We start from the raw sequence: 24351 nt of genomic DNA on the forward strand, positions 1-24351 counted from the left end.
CTTATCTATGCCTTAGTTTCCTCATTTGTAAAATGGGGATTCGATACCTGTTCTCCCTCCTACTTAGACGGTGAGCCCATGTGGAACAATGACTGTGTCTGAATATTTTGTATCTATTCATTCAATTCATTCAAATACATTTATTATTCTCATTGCTACTACCAATAATAATGGTATTTATTAAGCACTTACTATGTGCAAGGCACTGTACTAAGCGTTGGGGTAGATACAAGCAAATCGGGTTGGACACACTCCCTGTTCCACGTGGGGCTCACAGTCTCAATCCCCATTTTACAGATGAGGTAAATGAAGCCCAGAGAAGTGGCTTGCCCCAGGTCACAGCAGTTACATGGTGGAGCCGGCATTAGAACTTGTGACCTTCTGACTCCCAGGCCTGTGCTCTATCCGCTATCCACTATTGGAGAAGCAGTGTGGCTCAGTGGAAAGAGCAGAGGCTTGGGGGTCAAAGTCATGGGTTTGAATCCCAGCTCTGCCACTTGTCAGCTGTGTGACTGTGGGCAAGTCACTTCACTTCTCTGTGCCTCAGTTCCCTCAACTGTAAAATGGGGATTGACTGTGAGCCTCACATAAGACAACCTGATTACCCTGTATCTACCCCAGCTCTTAGAACAGTGCTCTGCACATAGTAAGTGCTTAATAAATACCAACATTATTATTATTATTACTCCATGCTGAACACTTTCTGTGTACAGAGCAGACAGAGAATACAATATGACAATAAACACATTCCTTGCCCACAACAAGCTTACACTGTAGCGATGAGCTTACTTAATAGGTGTTTGGCACATAGTAAGCATTTAATAAATACTATCATTATTAATAATAATAATAATATGTGTCATTATCAATTACAATGATAATAGTATTATTATCCAAAGGTGTGGCTGTTCTGCCCTTCTCCTTTTTCCCAATCCTCCACCACTCATCCCTTCCCTGTGACCTGCTGAGACTCTGGGACTGCCTTGAGACCAACTAGAATAAGGCAGGAAGGAGGGAGGCCTGTGAGCAGGCAGAAGAGACAGAGAGGAGGGCGGTGTTTAAAAGAGATGGACAAGCTAGGAGGAGTGGAGAATTAAGGAGAGAAGAGGAGAAATTCAGTTTTGGATATACTGAGATTGAGGTTGTTGTCAGGGAGAGGAAGGGATGGATCTAGGTGATGTTTTGAAGATCAAGATCAAACAGTAAAAGTCAGGGAGGAATTGAAGTGACTCCAAGATATGGGCTTCTGGGACAGGAAAGATGGTGGTATTGAAAGAGATAGGGTAGTTAGGAGAAGGGTAGGGATCCAGAACAGTTAGGAGAGGAGAAGCCGGACAGTAAGACCGAGAAGGAACAGTCAAAGAGGTAAGAGGAGAACGAGGCAAGTACTGAATCTGCAAAATCAAGGTTTGAAAGTATTTCAAGGAGGAAAGAGTGGTCCATAGTGTCGATGGTTGTTTATAATCCAGCATATCCTCTTCGCTTCATCCACAGAGTCCTCTAGAGAAAGATCCTTGGTAACAAGTACCCAGGATCTAGATGACTAGTAAATGCTCAGATTTAACTATATTCTCTCAGGTTTACCAAAGGGAAATGGAGAATTAAAGCCGAATTAATGGAGAATTAAGGCTGACTTTCAAGCAAACGAAGCCCTTCTTCCTCAATGATCAGAGTGTTTCAAACCCAAACATTCTTCTGGGCCTCTTTCCAAATCACTTTTCTAAGTGTCCACCTGGCCAGAGGCTACATTTTGGTTACGGTATTTGTTAAGCACCTACTATGTGTCACGCCCTGTTCTTAGTGCTGGGGTAGATACAAGTTGATCAGGACAGACACAGTCCCTGCCCCTTGTGGGGCTCACAGTCCAAGTATTTAATCCCCATGTTACAGATGAGGAATTTGAGGCACAGCAATGTTAAGTGATTGCCTAAGGTCAGCAGTAGCCAAGTGGAAGTGTCAAATTTAGAACCCAAGTCCTCTGGCTCATAGGCCCATGTTTTTTCCACTAGGCCATGCTGCTTTTTGGCATGTAGACTCTAAGCTCCTTTTCCCCAGAAAGCCCCAGATGCCACAGAATCATACTGCTAATTTCAGCAATATCCAGCACATCATAATGCCCATTACAATCAATTTTTCCAAATAAAGTTCCTTTACCTTATCTCCCATCCTCCATCAGCCCCCTGGAAAGAACGCTGCTCTGGGAGTCTGGAGTCCTGAGTTCTGTCCCAATTAAGTCTGCCTGTGGTGAGGAGCTATCTGTCCCACATTCTCAATTTCAAACAGCCTGCTGAAACTAGTTAGTCCTCACCGAGCATACAGAAGCAGCATGGGTCGGTGGAACGAGCATGGGCTTGGGCGTCAGAGGTCATGGGTTCAAATCCCTGCTCTGCCACTTGTCAGCTGTGTGACTGTGGGCAAGTCACTTCACTTCTCTGTGCCTCAGGTACCTCATCTGTAAAATGGGGATTAAGACTGTGAGCCTCACGTGGGACAACCTGATTACCCTGTAACTACCCCAGCGCTTAGAACAGTGCTCTGCACATAGTAAACACTAAACAAATACCCATATCATTATTATTATTATAGGAGCGCCTATGATGACTGGGAGATTAGAAGAGACAGAATGATGAAGCTCTGATGTGCCACTATTCCTCTAGCTCTGATGTTTCAATCAATCGATGGTTTTTATTGAGTGCTGACTGCGTGCAGAGCACTGTACTAAGTACTTGGAAAAGTACAACGGAATTGGTAGACCCAATCCCTGGCCACAAGGAGCTTACAGTCTACAGGAGGGAGGCAGATGTTGAAATAGATTAAGGATGGATCACGATCTCTTCCGAAAAAGTGTGAAGGGACCACTGCTTCTGTTGTTCTGATTACTGGCAGAACACTTAGCCTTTTGGCCATTAGACCCCTCACCATTCTCATCATAAATTCCCTGCCCCACAGCCACACCTCTGTGCCACTTCTGCACAGTACATTCAGGATATGTGGCAGCTGTAATAATAATAATGTTGGTATTTGTTAAGTGCTTAGTATGTGCAGAGCACTGTTCTAAGCACTGGGGGAGATACAGGGTCATCAGGTTGTCCCACATGAGGCTCACAGTTAATCCTCATTTTACAGATGAGGGAACTGAGGCAAAGAGAAGTGAAGTGACTTGCCCACAGCCACACAGCTGCCAAGTGGCAGAGCCGGGATTTGAACCCATGACCTCTAACTCCCAAGCCCGGGGTCTTTCCACTGAGCCAGTTGTAGTGAATCCTAATTCCCTGTTTGGACTTCTTTAGGCAGAACAACAATAATTGTGGTATTTATTGAGCACTCTCTACATAAACCATATTGATTAAATGCTTACTGTGTACAGAATACTGAACTAAGCACTTGAGAGTACAATAGAAGAGTGGGTAGGCACGTTCCCTGCCCACATGGAGCTTACAGTCTACATGCCAAGCATTGGAGTAAGCCCAACATTATGAAATCAGACAGGGTCCTAAATGGCACTCACAGTCTAAGATAGGGAGAACAGGCATCTTCTCCCATTTTCCAGATGAGGAAACTGAGGCACAGCAAAATGAAGTGACTTGCCCATAAACACACAGCAGGAAGGAAGAGAACCAGGAGAAGAAACCGTGTCCTCTGACACCTGGGCTGTTGGTCTTTCCACCACACCAGGCTCCTTGAAATGGAGAGCACCAATTCTATCTGGTTACAATAATGTAATGATGACAATCCCCATTTCCTCCCCTTCCCAGGGAAAACCAGAGGAATGCTTCCTCAGCCTCCATCCCAGGAGATGGGAAGAGAAGCTCCTTCTCATTCTCATTTAAAACAAGTGTGCACAGAGCAAGCTTGTGGAAGATAGGATGTCAGCCCCATACCATAAATTTCAAAGTGCCAACTCGATCCAGTCCTTCCCAAATGCTTCACCGGGAAGAATGCCACCCGGGCAGCTGCTGGCATTAGCACACAATTGCCCCCTCCCTTCTTTCCTCATTTTCTATCTCCCTCCCTCTCTTCTAGCGCAAGCCTTTAAGCCAGGCAGAGAAGCATTTGGAAAGGAGTTTTGGTTCTTGTTTCTTGCCTCCAGGGCAATTCCACATCAGAGTGGAATAGTAACTTAACACAGGTGTGGAAAATGACCTGCCCAATATAGGAGAGAAGTGGGGCAGAGTTATGACACTAACAACACTGAGGAAAATTCAACTCAGCTGATTTTCTTTAGGCACCACAGTATTCCCATACTGTTGTAATCGATAAGAAGCCAACTGATGAGCCTGCACGTTAATAAGCACATTAAAGTCTCGAGGCATTTCGATGAGCGTACACATTTCTGTTTATCAAAATGTTCATGGAATTTTCTTTTGATTGTGGAGTTTGTATCTTAGAACCATAGAGGTGGAGATGATTTTGAAGGGGTATTCAGGCAGGATACCTTTTAATTTCTCCAGGACGTTGGTGACCTAGTAGTACTCAATACTTTTGGCTGGATGTATTATTAAAAAATGGAACCACAATTGGAGAAGCAGCGTGGCTCAGTGGAAAGAGCCTGGGCTTCGGAGTCAGAGGTCATGAGGTCGACTCCCAGCTCTGCCACTTGTCAGCTGTGTGACTGTGGGCAAGTCACTTAACTTCTCTGTGCCTCAGTTACCTCATCTGTAAAATGGGGATTAAAAGTGTGTGAGCCCCACGTGGGACAACCTGGCTACCCTGTATCTCCCCCAGCGCTTAGAAGAGTGCTCAGCACCTAGTAAGTGCTTAACAAATACCAACATTATTATTATTATTACTTCTCTCTGTTGAAGTGCAACCCCTCGGCAGGATTACAGCTTGGCAAAGTTTAGCAGGTAGCGGAGGCTCGGCTATTTATAGCCTTCTTGGGAAATGAATCCCAGAAATGCCACTCAGTATTTCAGGTATGCTCAGGATGAAACAAAATTGCTAGGGATATAGAAACACTTGTTTGGACTATGTGGTACTCTTCCAAGTGCTTAGCATAGTACTCTGAACACAGAAAGCACTCAATAAAATACCAATGATTAATTGATAAGCATCTATATTTACCTGGAGCCTGGGAAATTTCTGGCCTAATAATAATTGTGGTAGTTAAGTGTTCACAGCGTGCCAAGCAATGGATAGATGTAAGATCAGTCAGAAACAGTCCCTCTCCCCTACAGGGTTTACAGTCCAAGGGTGAGGAAGTATTTAATCTCAATTTTACAGAAAAGAAACTGAGGTACAGGGAAGTGACTCACCCAGGGTCACACAGCTGGGATTAGAACCCAGGTCTCTTGAGTCCCAGGTCCATGCTACTAGGCCTCCCTAGAACTTTCAGAGGGATTCCTTGGAGACTAGAACAGCCTCTCAAACCAGGTCATCTAGGCGCAACAATTATGGTATTTGTTGAGTACTGTCTACTCAATCAATCAATCATTTATTTATGACTCTTCAAGGACATATTTGGGATGAAAAATTGACATAAAATGAAGAGTGAACATTTACTGAAACTATAGTATGTGTTTGTGTGTGTGTGTATATGTGTGTAGCTTATTTGTGTGCCTGAATCATCCTAAGGTTTCTTTGGTGCCAGATGAATAAAAATGGGGAGGGGGGAGGAAACAGCCCAAAGTAGTCTAAAAGCAGCTTCTGAATAAAATATATACAGTTTCTCTCCAAGGAGCAAAGTGAGACCAGCTGGAGGGAAATTTTCTTCTCTAGCTCTATCCCGTTTTTTTTTAACGGCATTTGTTAAGTGCTTACCATGTGCTAGGCACTGTACTAAACTCTGGGGTAAACATAAGCTAATTAGGTAGGATACAGTCCATGTCCCACGTGGGGCTCACAGTTTTATTCTCCATTTTACAGATGAGATAAATGAGGCACAGAGAAGTTAAGGGACTTGCCCAAGATCATACAGCAGACAAGTGGCAGAGTCAGGATTCGAATCCAGGTCCTTCTGACTCCCAGGCCCGTATTCTGTATAAAGGGTGGTTCACCCTGCTTTGGTCCAGTGGGAAGAACACTTCTCTGGGATTCTAGTCCCTTTTCTGTCTGTAGCTGGCTAACGTGAGCCAAAACTGTCATTATTCTTGTCTTATGCTGTCAAGTCGTGTCCGACCCACAGCGACTCCATAGATACATAATAATAATGTTGTTATTTGTTAAGCGCTTACTATGTGCAGAGCACCATTCTAAGCGCTGGGGTAGATACAGGGTAATCGGGTTGTCCCACGTGAGGCTCACAGTCTTAATCCCCATTTTACAGATGAGGTAACTGAGGCACAGAGAAGTGAAGTGACTTGCCCACAGTCACACAGCTGACAAGTGGCAGAGCCGGGAGTCGAACCCGTGAACTCTGACTCCGAAGGTCAGGCTCTTTCCACTGAGCCACGCTGGTCCCAGAACGCCCCACCTCCATCGGCAATTGTTCTGGTACTGGATCCATAGAGTTTTCTCGATCAAAATCCAGAAGTGGTTTTCCACTGCCTCCTTCCGGCAGTAAACTTGAGTCTTCACCCTCGATTCTCTCCCATGCCGCTGCTGCCCAGCACAGGTGAGTTTTGACTTATAGCAGATTGTCTTCCACTGGCTAGCCACTGGCCAAACTAAGAATGGAATGGGTAGGCCTCTGCTCGACTCTCCCTCCCGTAGCGAGACTGGGAGAGTAATGGAAACTCTCCAGGTGCGACCCTGAGAGGTAGAACCAAGACTACCCAGGTATTTTACAATGTGCTACCACCCTGCCTGTAGACTGAACTCTGCCGGAACATGGTGGCAGGGAAGAGAAACTGCGACTGGCGCTGCTCCAAACCACTAGCTCTATAATCAATTCCTCTTGACCTCAAGTTTCAGGACAGAGCTCATCCACCTGTTGCTAGTGGGAGCCTCCATCATCACCATTAAAGTTGGGCTAGAACTGCAGCTCCCCAGAATCTTTCACCTCGCTTAAGTTCCCTCACTTCTCTATGCCTCAGTTACCTCATCTGTAAAATGGGGATTAAGACAGTGAGGTCCATGTGGGCCATGGACTGTGTCCAACGTGATTAGTTTATATCTACCCCAGTGCTTAGTACAGCACCTGGTACCTAGTAAGCACTTAACAAATACCACCAAAAAAAAAATATCTTTCCAAAGAGCATTATATGAGCAGCGGGTCGGTCAGCTCACCCAGCTCCCCGGTGACAGCGTATGGATGGGAATTTTTCTTTGCTACCCAACCTCTTTTACTCTAGATATTTTCGGGACATAGCTCTGTCCTCAAAAACCTAAAACTGGTAGTAGGACAGATCCTGAAAATTTGGACTTTCCTGCAGAAAGCAGAACATTTGGTCATTTTATTCTAGCCCAAAACAATGAATATGTGCTGCGTGTCTAGTGGAAAGAGCACAGGCTTCTGAGTCAGCAGACCTGGGTTCTAATCCTAACCCTGTCAAACAAAAATGATAATATTTAAGCACTTGATATGTGCCAAGCACTGTACCTTAGTACTGGGCTAGATACAAGATAATCAGGTCCCACACGGGGCTCACATTCTAATTTGGAGGATAAACAAGTATTGGATCCCCATTTTGCAACTGAAGGATCAGAGGCATAGAGAAGTTAAGTGACTTGCCCCAAGTCATTCAGCAGGCACGTGGTGAAACCAAGGCTAGAACCCAGGTCCTCTGACACTCAGGCCTCTGCTATTTCCACTAAGAATAAGAATAAAAATGATGGTATTTCTGAAGTGCTATGTTCCAAGCACTGCATAATTAGGTTGTCCCACGTGGGGCTCACAGTCTTAATTCCTATTTTACAGATGAGGCAACTGAGGCACAGAGAAGTTAAGTGACTTGCCCAAAGTCACACAGCAGGCAAGTGGCAGAGGCAGGATTAGAACACATGATCTCTCACTCCCAAGGCCATGCTCTTTCCACTGAGCAATGCTGCTTCTCTAGGTCACACTGCTTCCCTAGTCGACTTGCTAACTTTGTGACCTTGGGGAAGTCATTTCCCTTTTGGGTACCTCCATTTCCTTACCAGTAAAATGGGGTTTTGATGCTTGTTCTTCCTCCTATGTAGACTGGGAACCCCATGTGGAACAGAGACTGTGTCTGACCTGATTATCTTGGAAAGAAGTGCTTGAAACATGCTAAGCATTTAATAAATATAATAATACTAATAATGACAATGTTGATGATGATGATGAGGAGGAGGATAATGAAGGTGATGATGATGATGGAGCCGGTAGTTTCCTGTCTGAGCAGCAGAAACCTGGGTTGGGAGGCCATTAGAGACAAAGCATTCACAACAATGGGAATTTGGATTTTGAAATGAGGACTAGACTCTATCGATTATTGAGCCACTGTTCAAAACCCTCTTGCAAACAGCATACACTTATACGTATTCAATGTAAAGATGTAATTTAAAGTATGGCCTGCCAAACATGCAGTAGTGGAACTCCCATTATGCACTCTATGATTCAAGATTGTTAGATAAGGTTTGGGAATTTTAAATTGGTGTGCTGCATTATCATAAAATCTTTATTTAGAACAAACCCAGACACATGGCAAAGGCACTTTTCCATGGAGGAGTCTCTTAGCTTCTTTTTAAAAGAATGAATACATACAAGTAGTTGTATAATTAAACAAAACAACGTAAATTGAACTGACTTAAAGGTGGCAGTAAAAATGATGATTTCCAGAAACATGGGAGAGCTGAAATCTTGCTGTAAAATTTTTACCCTGATAAAAATATATCTTTCTCATCACGTTTGGAGAGGGAATTCTTTGGAAAATTTGCTGCCTACAAGATGTCTACAAGAACACACTAATTCATTTTTGAAACACTTCCCTCTCTCTCCCCTCTGCCACCAACAAACTCAGTGGGGCACTCGTGTCTTTAATATCACCTTAATGATTGGATCCCGATGAATCAAACAGGAAGGAATAAACTTGAACCCAAATTTATTCTCCCTTTTGATCAAAGTTCCTAGATTCTGTTTGTAAAATGTGTAACACATCTTCCCAGTTATAATTTGGGAAGTTGAATTTTCTTGTTTAAATACATTTTAAAACTCTTCAGTGGTGGCACAGACTATTCTCCTGAACACAATATTGTCTAATGGAGGAAAACATTAGAGGAATTGATTTATGTTTTCAATTTAGTGAAAGACCTTCCGAGGATAAACTGGATACCAAAGTTTACCAAAAATCAAGATATCAATCGATGGAATTTATTAGGCGCACACTGTGTGCGGAACACTGAACTAAGCACTTGGGAGAATACAACACAATAGAATTGGTAGACACAGTCCCTGCCCATCAGGAGTTTAAAGTCTAGAGGGACTGTATAACTGAATAGACACGGATGGTGATGATTAGTATAAATAAATCCACAAATGCAATATACCCTATAGCCTGTAAACTTTTTGACTTTAGACTGTAAGTTTATTGTGGGTGGGGAACTTGACTATTCATTCATTCATTCATTCAATAGTATTTATTGAGCGCTTACTATGTGCAGAGCACTGTACTAAGTGCTTGGAATGTGCAAATCGGCAACAGATAGAGACAGTCTCTGCCCTTTGACGGGCTTACAGTCTACCAACTCAGCTGTATTGTACTCTCCCAAGTGCTTAGTACAGTGTGTTACATATCCATTCATTCACTTATTCAATCGTATTTATTCAGCTCTTACTGTGTGCAGAGCACTGTACTAAGCGCTTGGGAGGGTACAATAAAACAAGTATACAGTAAGCACTCAACCTTCACAACATAGTTAAATCCACCCTTTCCTCTCCAGCCAAACTGTTAATCCGATCACTTATCTTCTTCTTCCTTTACTATATTGGTCTCCCTGCCTCCTGTCTCTTTCCACTACTGTCCATAGTTCTCTCTGCTGCCTAGATCATTTTTATACCGAAGTTTTAAGGGCATGTTTCCCCACTCCTCAAGAACCTCCAGGGGTTACCCTTCCACCTCCTCATCGAACAGGAACTCTTCATCATTGGCTTTACAGCAGTCAATCACTTTGCCCCTTCCTACCTCACCTCACCATTCTCCTACTACACCCCAGCCCCCACATTTCACTCCTCTAATGCTAAGCTTCTCACTGTACCTTGATCTCGTCTCTCTCACTGCCGACCTCTGTCCCACATCCTGCCTCTGTCCTGAAATGGCCCTCTATCCTTACATCCGACAATTACTCTTCTTCCAAGCCTTACTGAAGGCACATCTCTTCCAACAAGCCTTCCCTGATCAAGCCTTCTTTTCCTTTTCTTCAACTTCTGCATTGTCCTGCCTTGCTCCCTTTATTCAGTCCCCCCTCCCAGCCCCACAGCACTTATGTGCATATCTGTAATTAATTTAATTATATTAATGTCTGTCTCCCCCCTAGACTGTAAGTTTATTGTGGGAAGGGAATGTGTCTGTTATATTGTACTCTCCTTAGCACTTAGTTCTGAGAAGCAGCGTGGCTTACTGGAAAGAGCCCAGGGTTGGGAGTCAGAAGTCATAGTTTCTAATCCTGGCTCTGCTACTTGTCAGCTGTAACTTTGGGCAAGTAACTCAAAAATAATAATAATGTTAGTATTTGTTAAGTGCTTACTATGTGCAGAGCACTGTTCTAAGCGCTGGGGTAGATACAGGGTGATCGGGTTGTCCCACATGGGACTCACAGTCTTAATCCCCATTTTACAGATGAGAGAATGGAGGCACAGAGAAGTGAAGTGACTTGCCCACAGTCACACAGCTGACAAGTGGCAGAGCAGGGATTCGAACCCATGACCTCTGACCCCCAAGCCAGTGCTCTTTCCACTGAGTCACGCTGCTTCTCTACTTTTGTGTGCCTTAGTTACCCCATCTGTAAATGTGGATTAAGACTGTGAGCCCCACATGAGACAACCTGATTATCTTATATCTGCCCTAGTGCTTAGAACAGTGCTTGGCACATAGTAAGTGCTTAACAAATGCCATCATTATTACTGTGCTCTGCACACAGTAAGAGTTCAATAAATAGAAGTGACTGAGTTTGTGCTTTTTGCTTCAGTAGTTCATATTCTGAAGCTTCTAAAGGTAGTAGAGTTTTAATTTAAACTTTAATTCTGCTTCCCACTACAATACACTGTCAGCTATCCACACCAGTGGAGACAGAATTATTGTTATTGAAAATAGCACATAATCCACATACAGTCATAAACGCAGAGCTAGTTCTGCTCAGAAGCACATTTGCCTAGCTCGTTCCTGGACCGTCTCCAATTTCCACCAGCTAGATCTTCCTCCTGGTTGCGGCAATAGCGGAGTTGATGTCAGCCATTGCCTCAATCCCCAGCAAATGGCAGAGAGATGCAAACGGAGCGCAGTTGCGTTGTGTAGATACAAAATAAGTGCACTGTTGCATTGTGAAAGGAGGGGAAACCTGCTGAAGTGCAGTGAGTTGAGAGAGGAAGGAACAAGCATGGGTCTGGGAGTCAGAGGATCTGAGTAATAATCCTGGCTCTGCCACTTTTCTGCTGTGTGATCTTAGGCAAGTCACTTAATTTCTCTGTACCTCAGTTAACTCATCTGTAAAATGGGGATTAAGACCATGAGCCCTGTGTGGAACAGGGACTGTGTCCAATGGGGAAGAAAAAACTTCACAGACTGCACTGAGAAAGGGTACACGAGATTAAAAAAGGACGCAGCATGGCATAGTGGATAGAGCAGGGGTCTGGGAGTCAGAGGGTCATGGGTTCTAATCCCAGCTCCAGGGTCATGGGTTCTAATCCCAGCTCCACCACTTGTCTGCTGTGTGACCTTGAGCAAGTCGCTTAACTTCTCTGTGCCTCAGTTCCCTTATCTGTAAGATGTGGGTTAAGACTGTGAGCCCACGTGGGACAACCTGATTACTCGTATCTACCCCAGTGCTTAGAACAGTGCTTGGCTCAAAGTAAGTGCTCAACAAATACCATAAGTGTTATTACCATTATTATTTTGCAGATGAGGTAACTGAGGCACAGAGAAGTTAAGTGACTTGCCCCAGGTCACACAGCAGACAAGTGGCAAAGCCAGGATTAGAACCAAGGTCATCTGACTCTCAGGCCAGTGCTCTATTTCCTAGGTCATAATGTTGTTTTCCACTGGACCAAAAGCTCTGGACTCTGAAATTGTCAGTGAATGATTATCCAAAATAGCTTGCAATTTTTATCTCCAGTATGTTCAAGACTAGTCTTTCTACCCTGTAAGAACACTTTACAGTTAGCTGGTAAAGAAGCTATGGTAACTCTTCTCCTGTTTTTCATCTTGTTCCTGTTTTATGATTTCCCACAATAGACTCACTATCAATAAAGTTCATGACTAAATGTTCCACTTCTTTTGACTTCCCTAATGGAATGTCTGTTTTTGCATGGGCTATGATTAATTTTACTATTCTCTTAATAAACCATGTAATCATACAGGACGTTGAGTTGGAATAATTGTGTAATTTCCCACTAGAAAGAGATGCAATTGGTATTTTAGTTGGCCGAGAAGCCATTTCAAAAAGTGATGGTGTGCCTACAGATTAATTTAGTTTTTCACAGTGTCCAATAACAAGAAAATGCTCATTAAACTGAGCTGTTTTACAAATAAGTTAATTTTATAGTTTGAAACAGCAATTTATTCTGAGAAATAAAGCAGCTGTCCTCAAGGAAAATTCTTAAGATAATAGTATACAAATGATTGGGAAGTCCATTGAGATGGCTGGGAATCAGTCTGCTGAATGTTATTAACTTTGAGTGATATTTTTAAGTCAATGTGGAATTGAACAGGGTTCTTATGCCAGAGAGAGGAGAGATTGGCTTTTGACAGTCTTCAAGAAATATGTGCCCCAGGAGATTCATTCTGCAGACATGAAAACCAAGTCCTTCTAGTTACCCTTTACAATGAATCAATCAAGCATATTTATTGAGCATATTTATTGCATTTATTATCTATTTATTTGAGGGTGTTAATTGTATTTAGGGGTAGATACAAGATAACCAAGCACTGTTCTAAATGCTGAGGTAGAAATGAGTCAATCGGGTTGGACACAGTCCCACAAAGGGCTCACAGTCTATGAGGGAGGAAGAACAGGCATTTAATCCCCATTTTACAGATGAGGAAGCTGAGGCACAGAGACCTTAAGAGACTAGGCCAGTTTACCAAGGTCCTGATCTTGCACATTGATATGTAAGATCCACTCTTACCCCAATTTAAAAGTAACCTCCTGCTTTTTAAAACTCCCTGTGGCCTCTCTACCTCACTGACTTCCACAGTCATCTGCAGGTACAATTCTGCTCTGCGAGGATGGGATTCTTTCACTGTTTCGGGGACCATTTCCCCTCAAATCTAATGCAATTTCTCCCTCTCAAATGGCCCTGCCTCTATTCGTCAACCATGTGGTTGAAGGCTGCTTTATGAAAATTAATGATGCTAAATCCAACACTGGATTCTCTTTATTTTAATTTCTTTGATTTTCTTTATTTAAGTTGGATGAGAAAGGCTCAATCAGGTGGTAACCCTTAATACTGATGAGTTCTGACTTGTACAGGGTGAATTTTAGAAAGGGTCTGGTCCTAGGAGGATGTGAATTGGCCACACGAGTTAGTATTTTCACTCCATCTCGGTCAACCCCCCTGGCTGATTTTAATGAGAGGAAAGTGAATTCAAAGCAGGGCAGTTTAGTGTGTTCTTAAACTGCCCAAAGGGCTTTTGGGGTGGGATCAACCAGCGTTTCTTTTCCCCAGTCTGTCAGTAAAAACAGCATGTCCATACAAATTTCCTAGAGGTAGGAACTGGACAATGGGGAGGAAGAGGAGGAGATGGAGAGGTAAAAAATGGAGAGGAAAAAATGCTTGTCTCAGATTTCAATGCCCATTGCCCTTGCCAGTTGTTTTGGGAGTTAATTCCCTCCTCAAGCCCCGTGCCTCCCTACCTCCTCATATTTTCCCCCTATTGACCTGGCCACGTACTTTATCGAGAAAATTAAAAGCATTAGGTATGATGTCCTTAAACTCTCCCCTTCTCTCCTCCAGTTCCCTACTTATCCTGCCCCTTCTTCAACTCTCACACTTTTCTCACAGTACCTCAAGATGAGATCTCCTGCTTCCTCTCAAAATCCACCGCCTCCACCTGTGTCTCTGACCTCATCTCTCTGCACCTTTTCAAAACACTCCCCCTCTCCCTTCTTCCCTCCCTGACCACCGTCTTCACTGTTCAGTCCCCTATGGCTCCTTCCCACTACTTTGAAACATGCTCATGTCTCTCCTATTGTAAAAAAAACCCCACTCTCTTGGCCTCATGCCTCCCTATAGTTATCACTCCATCTTCCACCTACTATTCCTCTTCAAACTCCTTGAGCGAGTTGTCTATACTCTCTATCTCCACTTCCTCTCCTCCATTTCTTTCCTTGACCCCCTCCAATCTGGCTTCTGCCCCCTTCACTTCAGAGAAACTGGCCTCTTAGTGGTTACCAAACTTCTCCTTGCCAAATCCAATGGTCTCTACTCCAATCTAATCCTGCTCTACCTCTCACCTGCCTTTGACACTGTTGACCACCACTTTCTCCTGGAAACATCTGTCAAACTTTGGCTTCGTTGACACTGTCCTCTCCTGGTCCCCTTACTACCTCTCTGGCCACTTATTCTCAGTCCCTTTTGTGGGCTCCTCCTCTGCCTTTCACCTTCCAACCCACAGTTCAAAGTTCAGTTCTGGCTTCCCTTCTATTCTCCATCTACACCCACTCCCTTGAAGAACTCATTCACTCCTATGGCTTTAATGACCATCTTTATGGGGATGATTCCCAAATCTATTTCCAGCCCTGATCCCTTTCCTTCTCTGCAGTCTCATATTTCCTCCTGCCTTCAGATCATCTCTACTTGGATGCCCCTCTGACACCTCAAACTTAATATGCCCCCCAAATAGCTCCTGTTCTTCCCATCCAAACCCTCTACTCACCAACACTTTCCTATCACTGTAGATGGCACCACCATCATCTCTGTCTTACAAGCCTTTAACCTTGTCATTATCCTTGACTCATTTCTCTTCTTCAACCCATATATTCCATCTATCACCAAATCCTGTTGGCTCTACTTTCACGACGTCACTAAAATCAACCTTTTCCTCTCCATTCAAACTGCTACTATGCTGATTTAAGCACTGGTCCTATCCAGCCTTGACTACTGCATCAGCCTCCTTGCTAACCTCCCTACCTTCTGTCTCTCCCCATTCCAGTCCATTCTTCACTCTGTTGCCTGGGATCACTTTTCTAAAAATCCAATCTGTCCATGTTTCCCCACCCCTCAAGAACCTCCAGTGGTTGCCCATCCATCTCCACATTAAACAGAAACTCCTTACCTTAGGCTTTAGAGCACTCAATCACCTTGCCCCCTCCTACCTCACCTCCCTGATTTCCTACTACAACCCAGCCCACACACTTTGCTTCTCTTGCAAACCTACACATTGTACCTAGGTCTCATCTATCTCACCACCAACCTATTTCCACGTCCTGCTTCTGTCTTGGAACACCCTCCCTCTTCATATCCAACAGAAGATCACTCTCTCCATCTTCAAAGCCTTATTAAAAACACATCTCCTCCAAGAGACCTTTCCCAGCTAAGCCCTCCTTTCCTCTTCTCCCATTCCCTTCGGTATTATCCTTTTTCTTGGATGTGCATCCTTTATTCACCTCTCCCTCAGCCCCACAGCACTTTACATATCTGTAGTTTATTTATTCATGCATTCATTCAATCATATTTATTGAGCGCTTACTGTGTGCAGAACACTGTACTAAGTGCTTGGAAAAATACAATACAACAATAAAGAGAGACAATCCCTGCCCATATAGAGCTCACAGTCCAGAGGCGGGGAGACAGATATCACTACATGTAAACAGACATCAGTATAAATAAAAAAATTATAGATATGTACATAAGTGCTGTGGGATGGAGAGATTACCATCTAGACTGAAATCTCATTGTGGATAGGGAACATGTCTACCAGAGAAGCAGCATGGCTCAGTGGAAAAAGCCCAGGCTTGGGAGTCAGAGGTTATGAGTTCTAATCCCGGCTCTGCCACTTGTCAGCTGTGTGACTTTGGGCAAGTCACTTGACTTCTCTGTGCCTCGGTTATATCACCTGTAAAATGGGGATGAAGACTGTGAGTCCCACGTGGGACAACCTGATTACCTCGTATCTACCTTAGAACAGTGCTTGGCACATAGTAAGCATTTAACAAATACCAACATCATTATTATTATTATTATTATTATTATTATTAACTCTATTATACTGAACTCTCACTAGCGCTTAGTACAGTGTCCTGCACACAGGAAGCACTCAAATGATGGATTGATCAAAGAAAATTCTGGGATTAAAAAAACAACAACCACCAGACTCCCTAATTTCTCTTTTCTTTTTAAGTATAGTATTTATTAAGCGCTTATCGTGGGCTAAGCACTGTGTTATCCTCTGGGGTAGATACAAGATAATCAGTTCAGACAAAGTTTGTGTTTCACAGAGGGGCCCACTGCCTAAGAGGGAGGGAGAACAGGTATTTAATCCCCATTTTAAAGATGAGGAAACTGAGGCCCTAAGAAGTTAAGTGTCTTGACCAAGGTCATGCAGCAGGAAAGTAACAGAGAGACCACTATCACCATCATGACCGCCATCACCACCACTGTCACCGTCCCCCCTTTCCTTGACCCCCCCACCACACCAACAACAACTCTGGCAGGTTGAACCCAAAACATGTGGCATTCCTGGGTGGTCAGAAAGTTCAGTGGATGCAACACAGGCCTGGGAGTCAGAAGGTCATGGATGTTAATCCCTGCTCTGTCACTTGTCTCCTGTGTGGCCTTAGGCAATTCACTTCACTTCTCTGGGCCTCAGTTCCCTCATCTATAAAATGGGGATTAAGACTGTGAGCCCCATGTGGGACAGAGATTGTGTCTAACCTGATTAGCTTGTAACTATCCAAGTGCTTAGTACAGTGCCTGGCACATAGTAAGAGCTTAACAAATGCCATTTTTTTCCCCTCCCTTCTCTCCCCCCTTCCCTTCTCCCTTCTTCCCCTCTCAAGGCCTTTCTTTAAATCCCTCTCCTACACTTTTTCCTACCTGGTACTCCCCCGTCTCACTTTTCTGCCCCACTCACTCTCTCTGTCCCCATCCTTCCTCTCCAACCCCCTCTGACCCTATCCTTCTTCTCTGATCCTCTCTGGCCCCAATCCCTTTAGATTCCTCATCCATGATGCATAATGTGATCAGAAGTCTGGTCACTTTCCCTATCCATTGGAATTTTCCTGACTGATTAATAACATTTCCATGTGTTCAAGGGCCTAGTTCACCAGCCCCGGATTTTCTGTCACCCTGGAGGAGAAGGATATTAGACCTAAGGTGATTTACCATTCATATGGGCTGATTTTGAGTTCCTGGGAGGAATTTAAGTATTGTCCGATTTAGGGGGATCTTTGAGTAGAAGCAGGCGTGGGGCTGGAGAGAAACTCAGTTCCCCGCAGTCAAGTCCCTCCCTCGATCAGCAGGTGAGCCGGGAAGAGACTGTCAAAGCTGAGATCCTTACAGACATTCCTCCTACTGCCCCTCCTGTCCCTCTTTCCCCAAGTTTCCAAAGTTCTCTCTGGTTATTTTTTCTGCTGTTACCATCATCACTATAGCTTTTCCTCCCCTTTTCTCTCCTATCCTCCATTTCCATTCTTACACTAGCATCCTCTGGATACTCCTTTAGAGTTGTGTCTTAGGAACAATGGAAAACCATGAAGTGAAATAATTTAACTTCTGTAGTCTTTGGGTCTGACTTTCCACATTTTCCTCCTTCTAGATTTCTTTTCCTACTTAATAATAATAACTGTGGTGTTTGTTAAGTGGTTACTATATGCCAGGCACTGTTCCAAGCGCTGGGGTGGATATGAGCTAATCAGGTTGGGCACAGTCCCTGTCCAACATGGACTCACGGATAATCCCCATTTTACAGATGAGGTAACTGAGGCACAGAGAAGTTAAGTGACTTGGCCAAGGTCACACAGCTGATAAGTGGTGGAGCTGGGATTAGAACCCAGGTCCTTCTGACTCCCAGGCGCATGATCTATCCACTAGGTCATGCTGCTTCTCTTACTTGGATGCTTCTCTTCTAACTGTGGGCAAGTCACTTAACTTATCTGGGCCTCAGTTCCCTCATCTGTAAAATGGGGATTAAGACTGTGAGCCCCACGTGGGACAACCTGATTCCCCTATGTCTACCCCAGCGCTTAGAACAGTGCTCGGCACATAGTAAGCGCTTAACAAATACCAACATTATTATTATTATTATTATTACTTGGTTTGGTTTGTATTTTTCCATACTTTGATTCATTAACCAGTTGCCCATTTCCTGTTTACAGCTTTAGTAATCAGTTGGCTGTCACCTTCTCTAGACTGTAAGCTCTTTTTTAAAAAAAAATGGTATTGGTTAAGCGCTTACTATGTATCAAGCACTGTCTAAATGCTGGGGTAGATACAAGTTTATTAAGTCGAACTCAATCTTTATCTCACATGGGGCTCACAGTCTAAATTGGAGAGAGGAGGATATAATCCCCATTTTACAGATGAGGTAACGGAGGCACAGAGAAGCTAAGTGACATGCCCAAGGTCACATAGAAAGCAATTGGCAGAGCAAGGATTAGAACCCAGGTCCTCTGACTCCCTAACCTGTGCTCTTTCCACTAGGCCATGCAGTTTCTGGGCACTATTATGATCCCAGAACTCTTTCATTCATTCAGTCGTATTTACTGAGCACTTACTGTGTGCAGAGCAACTGTACTTTGTGAGTAGGGGTTCATGTCTAACGACTCTGTTGTATTGTATTCTCCAAAGTGCTTAGTACAGTGTCCTTCACAAAATAAGCCCTTCATAAATATAATTAATTGATTTACACAATAGTTAGTCAATTAAAAGCCAGGCACCATGAGCCGATTAAAATCTGTCCCACATATTGTTCCCACTACTTATCTTCCAGGGAATGAATGAATCAATCAGTGGTATTTATTGAGTGTTTACTGTGTGCAGAGCTCTGTACTAAGTGCTGCTTGGGAGGGTACAATACAACAGAGTTGGGAGACGCGTTCCCTACCCACCAGGAGCTCACAGTCTGGAGGGGGAAGGAGAAATGAAAGCCTAAATCATCTCAGTTTTGACTGATAAATTGTATTTGTCTAGGAGAGGGAGTCCCAGGGAACTAGTATAATCTCAGGACTTCAATACATTCTGTTTGAATTTTTCACAGAGAAATTGCTTGCTCTAAGCCTAGCAATATTTGCAGACCTAAAGGAGGGACAAGAGACCAGAGAGGGGAGAATTTGATTTGGATTAGGGATTTTTAGTAGGCATTTTGCCTCTCTGTGGGTGAATGTTTCTCTATGCCTTGTCTCTTTCAGAACAAAAACCCCTTAAAAACATAAACTTAGCCTTTTATTGTTACTGTGGAGGGCTGTCACCGCCCAGGCAAGTCCAAGAACATCTCACAGATAACCAGAAGGGCAATCTGCTTTCTGATTTTTGTGCCAGTCCGGTGATGTTAATGACAGACTCCCTCGTGGAACCCTCACAGGAATGCTTTATTGAAGCAGAACCTGTTAGCCCCGAGTCACTAAAAATTATTACTTTTTTGCCAAATCATTAACCCCCGACACATTAATCAATCCATCAAGCAATGTTATTTATTGAGGGCTTACTGTGTGCAGAACACTGAACTAAGAACTTGGGAGCATACAACACAACCTAGTTGGGAGCATGCTCCCTGTCCACAATGAGTTTACAGTTGAGAGGAGGAGACAGACATTAAAGTAAATTACAGATATATACATAAGTCCTGGGGAGGAGGGGGTGGGGTGAATATCAAATGTTTAAAAAACAAAGATCCAGCTGCATAGGTGATGTAGATGGGAGAGGTAGTAGAGATGAGCCCTCTTGGATGCGATGTAGTTTTAATAAGGCTTGGAAGATGGGGAGAGAGGTGGTCGGTCGAATAGAAAGGGGAAGGAATTCCAGGCCAGAGGAGGATGTGGGCAAGGGATCAACATTGACACAGATGAGATGGAGATACAGCGAGTCTGTTGGCATTAGAGGAATGAAGTGTGTGGGCTGGGTTATAATAGGAGATCGGTGAGGTGAGCTAAGACAGGGAGAACTAAGTGCTTTAAAGCCATTGGAAAGGAGTTTCTGTGTTACGTGGAGATAGATGGGCCACCATGGATGGTTCTTGAGGACTAGGGAGACATGAACTGAATTTTTTAGAAAAATGATCCAAGCAGCATAGTGAAATAAGGACTGGAGTGAGGAGAGACAGGAGGCAGGGAGGTCAGTGAGGAGGCTGATGCAGTAGTCAAGGTGGAATAAGATAAGTGCTTGGATCAAGGTAGTGCAGTTTGGATGGAGAGGAAAGGGCAGATTTTAGTGATGTTGTGAAAGTAGAAAGAATAGGATTTGATGACAGATTGCAAATTTGGGTTGAATGAGAGAGATGAATCAAGGAAATGGGCTTGGGAGACAGAGAAGATAGTGGTGTTATCTACAGAGATGGTAAAGAAACAGGGAGAACAGGGTTTGAGTGGAAAGATGAGGAGTTCTGTTTCAGATATGTTAAGTTCCAAGTGTCGGTGGGACATCCGTGGAGAGATGTCCTGAAGGCAGGAGAAAATATAAGACTGTAGAGGTGGAGAGAGGTCAGGCCTGGAGAGTTAGATTTGGGAATCATCTGTGTAGAAAGGTAATTGAAGCCATGGGAGAGAATGGGTTCTCTGAGGGAGTGGTTGTAGTTAGAAAATAGAAGCAGAACCAGAACTGAGGCATTCCCAGAGTTAGCAGGTGGGAAGCAGTGGAGGAGCCACGATTAGAGGATGAGAAAGAGAGGTCAGAGAGATAGGGGCAGAACCAGAAGACAGTTTCAGCGAAACCAAGGTTGGATAATGTTTCCAGGAGAAGGTAGTCAGCAGTATCAAAGGCAACTGAGAGGTTGAGGAGGATTAGGATGGAATGGAAGCTGTTGGATTTAGAAAGAAGGAGATGGTTGGTGACCTTGGAGAGGGCAGTTTCTCTGATGCGAATGGGGTGGAAACCAGGTTGGAGGGGTTCAAGAAGAGAATTCAAGGAGAGAAAGTGGAGGCAGTGGGTGTAGGAGGGTGATGGGGTGATAATTGGAGGAAGCTGTGGTATCAAGGGAGGGGTTTTTATAAGGCTAGGAGAGTACGTGTATGTTTGAAAGCAATGGAAAAGAATCCACTGGAACATGAACTATTAAAGGCGGTGGTCAGGGAGGGAAGAAAAGAGGGGGCAAGTGCTTTGATAAGGTGTGAAGGGATGAGGTCAGAAGTACAGGTGGAAGGGATTGGCTTTGAGAGGAACTGGAAGATCTCTTGAGACACTGCTGGGAAAGATGGGATAGTTGGAGAAAGGGAAAGAGGAAGGAGAGACTGGAGAGGAGCAATTGTTACACAGTGATTCTTCTCTTGGACGAAAGTGCATATAAAACACTGGGGACCCATTCAGAAATATTTCTCCCTGTGAATCCTTGCTGTAGTATTTATTAAGCTCCCACTGTATACATATGTACTGTACTATGCCTTGGTCACAGGCACATGGAAGAGAATAAAACAGTGTTCCTGGGTCTCAAAGGGCTCACAGTAGATGAATATAGTGGGGAAGGGAGGGGGAGGGGAGGGGAGATTATAGGGGGATCATCTCTGAGACTTTCCATTTAACGTGGACCGGTGACTGGGGCAAGAGATGGTGGGGGTAGGAAGACTGGGGGTTAGAGAAGGGAATTAAATGTCTGAAACAGCTGGCACAAGTAACGACAGCTAATAAGGATGGAGAAGTATTGTGGGAATGGAGGAAAGGGCAGAATGAAAGCAGGGAAGGATGAATTTGCTACTGGCAAGGTCAGCCTGGTGCCCGGATTTCCACCAGAAACACTAACCAAGTCATGAACAGGAGTGGAGGAAGTGTACTGTGGTGGAGGTGGTGGTAAGAGATCAGCGGAGATAAAGGGAATGAGGAAGCTGAGTTCAGTAGAGAGGGTGGTGTTTTGAGTATCATTCATTAATATGATTCATTCAATCACATTTACTGATTGCTCAGTGTACGCAGACCTCTGAACTAAGTGTTTGGAAAAGTATGATACAACAATAAGTGGTGACATTCCCTGCCCACAACGAGCTTACAATCTGGAGGAGGGGAGGCAGACAGCAATACAAATAAATAAAATTGCAGATATATACAAGTGCTGCATAAGTGCTCTGGGGCTGGGAGCAGGGAAGAGCAAAGGGAAGAAGTCAGGGTGATGCAGAAGGGAGTGGGAGATGAGGAAAAATGGGACTTAGTCTGGGAAGGCCTCTTGCAGGAGATGTGCCTTCAATAAGGCTTTGAAGCGGAGAGAGTAATTGTAGGATTTGAGGAGGGAGGGCGTTCCAGGCCAGAAGCAGGACGTGGGTTAGGAGTCGGGGGTGAGACAGGAGAGATGGAGGCACAGTGAGAAGATTAGCACCAGAGGAGCAAGTTCTAGAAGGAGAAAAATGAGGTGAGGTAGGAGGGGGCAAGGTGAAGGAGAGCTTTAAAGCCAATGGTGAGGAGTTTTTTTTTTGATGCGGAAGTGGATGGGCAACCACTGGAAATTTTTTTTGGGGGGGGTGACATGCCCAGAGCGTTTCTGTAGAAAGGAGAGAAGCGAGGTGAGGTTGGAGGGGGCAAGGTGATGGAGTGCTTTAAAGCCACAAAGTGTCGATTTGTGCTTCAAGAGAAAGTAGTGTAAGTTTTTTATTTATTGTTTCTTGTATTCTCCCAAGCGCTTAGTATAGTGCTCTTGCACATAGACGAGAATAGGTGGAAATCTGCTCAATGAATAGGAGTGAATGAATGAATGAGTGAATGAATGAATGAGTATGGAGACTAAATGGATCATGATGACTTGAGAAACCTGGAGGGAGTCAATAGTTCACAGGTCTCCATGGGAGAGCTGGACAGATTTGTGGGTAGTTCATTCATTCAATAGGATTTATTGAGCACTTACTATGTGCAGAGCACTGTACTAAGCGCTTGGAATGTACAATTCGGCAACAGAGAGAGATAATCCCGCCCAATGATGGGCTCACAATCTAAATGGGGGAGACAGCAAAGCAAAACAGAACAAAACAAGACAATATCATCAAGATAAATAGAATCAAGGAGATAGACACCTCATGCATGTGTGGGAGAGAAGACAGGTGCTGAGGTTGTGGTTGGATAGAGCAATTTCAGAATACACTATGTAAAGTCTCACTGCTTTCCCTACAACTGTCACCTATAAGCAGCGTGGCTCAGTGGCAAGAGCCCGGGCTCGGTAGTCAGAGGTCATGGGTTCAAATTCCTGCTCTGCCACTTGTCAGTGGTGTGACTGCGGGCGTCACAACTTTTCTGTGCCATCTGTAAAACGGGTATTAACTGTGAGCCTCACGTGGGACAACCTGATTACCCTGTATCTACCCCAGTGCTTAGAACAGTGCTCTGCACATAGTAAGCGCTTAACAAATACCAACATTATTATTATTATAAACCCTCTCTGCACTGTAAACTCCTTGTAGGCAGGGAATGTGTCTACCATCTCTGTTGTATTGTACTCTCCCAAATGTTTAGTACAGTGCTCCGCATGCAGTAAACATGCAGTAAATACCTTTGATTGATTGTACGTGTCTTAACGCCTGGATGACGTGACCTACATAACTGCATTCCCCCTCCTCAAAACTCTCTAAATTTGACTCTCCATTCCTTGGACTGAACAATTAGCTCCCGACTGGCTCCTTGACGCTGGCTGACTTCACTTTCTTTGAAGAGTTAATCCACTGTAACCCAGCAGCTGAATATCCCCAGAATGTGCATTACCTGACATTTTTCCTGGCTCTCCTGTGGTTACCTTACCTAACCTCGAGGCAGCTGGCACTGTCTGGCTTCCTGCTCTGATTAGCAGGAGAAACAGTGTGGTCTAATGGAGAGAGCAGAGGTCTGGAAGTCAGAAAACATGGGTTCTAATCTGGCCCTACTGTTTTGCTGCTATGAGACCGTGGACAAGTCACTTACCTTTTTTGTGCCTCAGGGTGCTCATTTTAAAAATGAGGATAAAAGGTTGTTTTCCCTGACCCTTAGACAGTGAGCTCCATGCAGGACTATGTCCGATCTGATTATTTCATACATACCCAAGTGCTCAGTATGGTGTTTAGCAGATAGTATGCACTTAAATACCGCAGTCATTATCACTGTAGTCAATCAATCAACCAATCAATCGTATTTATTGGTAGCTTACTGTGTGCAGAGCACTGTATTAAGCACTTGGGAGAGTACAATATAACAGAGTT

General features: G+C 44.1%; 1 non-coding gene across 1 annotated transcript; it reads right to left on the reverse strand.

Annotated features, from left to right (window-relative positions):
- Positions 1-6563: 6563 nt before the first annotated feature.
- Positions 6564-6700, reverse strand: LOC114810833. Its single transcript, XR_003758524.1, has one exon. It is a non-coding gene; the product is annotated as a small nucleolar RNA SNORA7 (small nucleolar RNA).
- Positions 6701-24351: the final 17651 nt, after the last annotated feature.

This window comes from Ornithorhynchus anatinus, chromosome 3 (genome assembly GCF_004115215.2).
Source record: "Ornithorhynchus anatinus isolate Pmale09 chromosome 3, mOrnAna1.pri.v4, whole genome shotgun sequence".
Classification (NCBI taxonomy): domain Eukaryota; kingdom Metazoa; phylum Chordata; class Mammalia; order Monotremata; family Ornithorhynchidae; genus Ornithorhynchus; species Ornithorhynchus anatinus.